The sequence below is a fragment of the Montipora foliosa genome, chromosome 2, assembly GCF_036669935.1.
Source record: "Montipora foliosa isolate CH-2021 chromosome 2, ASM3666993v2, whole genome shotgun sequence".
In the NCBI taxonomy this organism is placed as follows: Eukaryota; Metazoa; Cnidaria; class Anthozoa; order Scleractinia; family Acroporidae; genus Montipora; species Montipora foliosa.
Window position 1 is genome coordinate 29,357,673 of NC_090870.1, and position 5,000 is coordinate 29,362,672.

The 5,000-nt window shown below is 36.5% G+C and overlaps 1 protein-coding gene and 1 pseudogene across 3 annotated transcripts in view; one reads left to right on the forward strand and one right to left on the reverse strand.

The window, feature by feature from the left end:
• LOC137990657 (uncharacterized) overlaps positions 1-5,000 on the reverse strand; it is a 35,095-nt gene that overhangs the window by 17,458 nt on the left and 12,637 nt on the right. The window lies entirely within an intron of this gene.
• The window catches only part of LOC137987319 (uncharacterized protein KIAA1958-like), a 3,197-nt pseudogene continuing 2,547 nt past the window's right edge, over positions 4,351-5,000 (forward strand).

Here is a 5,000-nt window from a genome sequence, read left to right on the forward strand (position 1 = left end):
TTTCGGAAGAGTGGGCGGCGCAACCCGGCACTTTCAACTGCGCGCGCTCACGATGCAAAACTTGTCTTTTCATTGTTAACACTAGCAAGATATCGGGACCTAAGCGATCTGTTAAGATCACCGATCGTTTTACATGTACCTCCGCAAATGTCATTTATTGCATAACCTGTACGTTATGCAATAAATTATACATTGGTGAGACAGGTAGACGACTAGGCGACCGATCCCGCGAACACCTTCGCGATGTTGAGAAGAATGACAAGGATGCATCTAAGCCAGCCGCTCTCCATTTTAATCTGCCTAACCACTCCAAAAAACACATGGCTATCTGCGGCTTTTCCCTACATCTAGGTACGACGGAAAGCCGCAAGAATCTGGAACAAAAATTCATCTTTCAAATCGTCACCCTTAATCCTCACGGTATTAACGAACGCTTTTCATTTAACTAATATATTCCTATTTTTCACGTTGCCATGTTACCACCAATAGTGTAGCTCCAACTCTACTATAAAAACTACTCGTAACCCATAATCCCTCGACTCGCTCTGACGAAGGGCTAACGCTCGAAACGTCAGCTTTTAGAATCTCTGTACGGTGGCCAATTTACATTATCAACTCCGTTGATAAAACCAAATCTTTGTGCACAGAGCCTTCTGCGGGTATTTTCTTAGGGTCGAGAGGGTAATGGAAATGCGTAGATTTCTCTGGTGGACACAGTAGAATGATTAACTTAACCGAAAGTCATGTAACGCGAATGGCGTTTTAGTGGATCTTTAAACTAAATATACCCTTATGGAGCTCAATAATGGAAAGTCAATTGGATATTGAACAAGACAGGCGGTGGAATCTTAAAAGGGACGAGGAATGGACTTCGACAACAATCTGTCGCCCTTGAGCAGTAATTCCGGGAGTGGTACTCAACCTCTAGTAATACGAAACTGCTTATGTCAGAACTGGAGATTATGTTCGGAATTATTCGCTGTCACAACTACTGTTTGGCCCTCAACCATCTTATTATTTTAGGTAAATATTTCTTGTATGTTAATGCTTTAAATACCATAAAGTACAATTTCGATGTTTTTGCCTCACTTGTGCGCGAAAAAATTAATATAGAAAAATATATTGCAGCCAGTTGTAATAAGGAGAAAGAATTTAGGAACAAATGGAAATTTTTTCTGTCCTTATAAAATTACATTGTGTCCTTCTACTTCTCAGCTTCTGTATTTTGATTTTCTTGCTATCTATTTATTTAACAACCTATTAAATCCTAGAAAGCCAATACCCTACATAGTGAAAGTAACAAACAAAATTCTTATTAGAGACTCGAACAATTAAAATGTAAACAATTACGTTGTAAACAGATCAACTATAATTCCATTTGACTAGTGTTATGGTATTGTAATATGTATCGTATGTAGTGCAAGTTAATGTAGTGCAAGTATTGTGTAAGAAGTAAGTACAAGTGTAAATCATGTAACATGTATCGTAAGTAGTACAATAAAAAACAAAAAAAAAACAAAAAAAAACAACAAAAAAAAAAGTAATCAAAGTGAGCTGTAGTTCTAATATTGTACAAGTGTGGTGTTTTGTACAACACTGAAATCAAATGGAAAATTCTCAAGTAACTTATGGGTTTAACAAAGACAGAGAAGGAATTGAAAAACTTGGATCTGTGATCTCTTTTGTCTGGCTTATGTGTTTGTACTCAATTCGGGTAACAATTGGAAATTTCACTAATTCTTGTTAGTCAAAAATTATTTGAACAAAAAAGCTTGTTGCCCATTTTTTGCTTGATAATTCAAGTAAAGGGTTTTTCAGTAAAGGTGGATGCTGAACACTGGTGGGAAATTTATTTAGTTGCGTTTTTGACACGGAGTGTAATTTGACACGATTGAGTTTCTTGTCTTCACGTACGTTATGAAATAGTAAGGGTTTTCTGCCTCTTATAGCAAATATGTTGTTTGTTTCAAAAAGTAATTCGCTGGAAAAGGTGGCCTTTATGAATTCATCATGTTGTGTAATATGCAAGCTTAACTGGATAGTTTTTATGGCAATAGTAAAGCATTTTCGTGTCAAAATAAGGTAAGCGTCTTTCTGTTGTGTTAACTTAATTAAATATAAATATACCATGCGGCGTAAACTTGATTTCTACTCTCAAAATTACCTCCAGAACCTACTTTTTGCGTAGAATAACCTTTCAGAATGATGTTCTTGTCTTCTGTGGTGATACTTGAAGATTCGGGAACATTTTGTGAAAAAATATTTATAACGGGTCACACGCGCAAGTTGATCGCCCGAACTTCCCCTATTATATGCATAACATCCACTTGGCCTTTTGACATCCCATTGAACAAAACTCGTAAAATATTCGCGGATCGGTCGATTTCTCTAAAATATTTGAAAGGATGATTGCTAACGAATATAGAAAGATTTTCCCAATGATTAAAAATTCCTGTGTTAAGCATTAGAATTCGAGGAAGAGGTAAATGCGACTAAATATGTTGCGTGCGCTGCTATTTTTTTGATTTGACTGTTGTGCAAATTTTGACAGATAACATAAATTTATGAAAAAATATCTACGGATAGATCGCTAAAAAATCTTTATTTTCAGCGGTTATTTGAGTATAAAAGTTGCAACGCTTGACGAGAAATAATATTTTTGCTAATGGTTAAAAAATTTGCATACGTGCGTTGAAATGTGATACCTGAGGAGACAGGAATTTTATTTCTCTGACAAATGATTTTGTCAGTGTAGTGTAAGATGAAATTTATGTGGGAAGCCAACAATATTTCTTTGACTTCCTTGTTAATCCAATTTATTGCTACGACTTGCTAGTGCGAAGATTGTTTACATGAAACTCACGCTTTTTGCGAATTTTGAGTGTCATGAAATTACATCAATTGTGTGACAATATAATCCTTTACTCTAACCCAAAAACATTCAGATAGTAACAAACTTTATATTTATGAACCATTTCTTCTGCTTTTGTCCTTGTCAGCATTGTGATTTACGATAATTCGTAAGTCTGTTTTTGTATCTCATGGATGCACAGATTTTCAATTACGTGGCCGCTCAACCTCGCGATTGTGTAAATAGTTCACCCTGAAGTCAAAATAGATACGTCCTCAGGAACCCGACAAAGAAGGCTTCCTGACCCGACAGATGAAATGTAAATATTCAGTTAAATATTACAACAAAATTAAAAAACCAAAGACGTTTTTTACTCTGAAAACGACGAACGATTAACATGCTTTCCCGTAGTTCATTCAGTTGACACAAGGTGATCACGCGCACCTTTATGGTTGCCTAGCAAGTGACAACTTCTTCCTTTTGACAAAACATCATAAAAGTCAGAGACTGCAGAAATCTTCGTCTTTTTACAATCGATTGTCATTAATCTTTCGATGAGAACTCGATTCAGAGCTATATATAAAAACTATGTTATTTTTTCCTTTATCTGAGAAGAAACGAGTGAATTTTACTCAAGAGCGTGTTTTGTTATCTTTAAACTGAATTTATTACCAAAGCTTAAAAAACTAAATGACCTCAAAATGGCACGGGATATTACAAAATAAGTAAAGTTGTGAACGCGTGAGCCAAAGGGCCTCTGCTGGCGCGAAATGTGGGTGACCCTCATGGTCTTAATGACCCCCCACTTGAAAAAATAAACTGGAACCCTGCAGTTCAATACCGGCCACCAATTCAGTGCCTTCTGTTTTTATGTTACACGTACCACAGGAAACCCAGTGTACGCTTTTATGGAGCGTCTTGTTTTATGTTAAAATATGTCGGTAAATATCCAGTTTCAATTCCGTAGTCCGACGTCCACAGTCCACAATCTGTGACCCAATGATAGGGTTAAGTACGATCGTGGATATTTAGTTACATTTAAAACTGTTGTTAACGGCATTGATTCCAATCAAAACAAGAAAGAAGATACTTTGCAATGATACTTTACGATGATATTTAATAATATTTAATACTTTTTCTTAACAATACTGGGAGAATTATAAAATTACGATATCAGTTACAGAGTAATACGATAACTGGATATTGCATTGCGTGCAAGAGAAACACAAACACTCGTTTCCGGTCACGCACACAATTCTTTGATACATATTTCTCCGTTCATCTTTGGCGTAGTCTTCCGTAGTTTAGTGGTAATCGCGATTGTCTCTGAAGGAGGAGATATCGAGTTCAAATCTCACTTAAACTGCCTCCTACGAGACAGAGAAAAAAACCAAATAATAATAATAATAATAATAATAATAATAATAATAATAATATAAAAGAAAGTCCAAAGTCCAAAAACGTAGTCGAATCCTGGAGTTTGTTCTTCGAACAAAGTAATGAGAATTAGGGCTGTTTGTACCAGAAGTAAGTTCGTTTATTCATCTTAACTACCACTGTTCATAATTCGTTTAGTTAAAACAAACACACTTCAGACTATCGTGAGGGTCCCCAATAGGATCTTTCAACCCGGTCATCCCGACGAAAATGTCCCCCAATTCGGCTACGTGATCCCGACGCTCGTTGTGAACTCATTGCGATCCCGATCACATTTTCCAGGTGTCCTTTGCCTCAAAGAAAGGAGGTTTTCTCAGCGGATTCATAAATGGTTATTGCCTTAGCAACGACAAGCCTTCAAGGTCTTGACCATCAGTTGTATCTCTTTCCACCAACACGAAGGCGTCTATTTACACACTTATGCACAAACTTTAAATGTCTTTTATTAGATCTTAAAGTGTTAAATTATAGCTTTTTTGTCTTGTTCTTTCTTTGTTTGTTTCATCCTCTTTGCAAAGAAACTCTCTGCATAGTTTCCTGCGCAGACCTTCTTGAGACTATCCACGCAATCTTTCCCCCTCAACGATGGTCCATCTTTGAGGAGGAAAGATTGTGTGAAGAATCACAGCAAGGTCTGCGAAGGAGGCTACTTTCTGCACTTTTTCGTTACTTTTAAAAACTAAAACGTACCGCCTATCACGTTGCGAAAAAA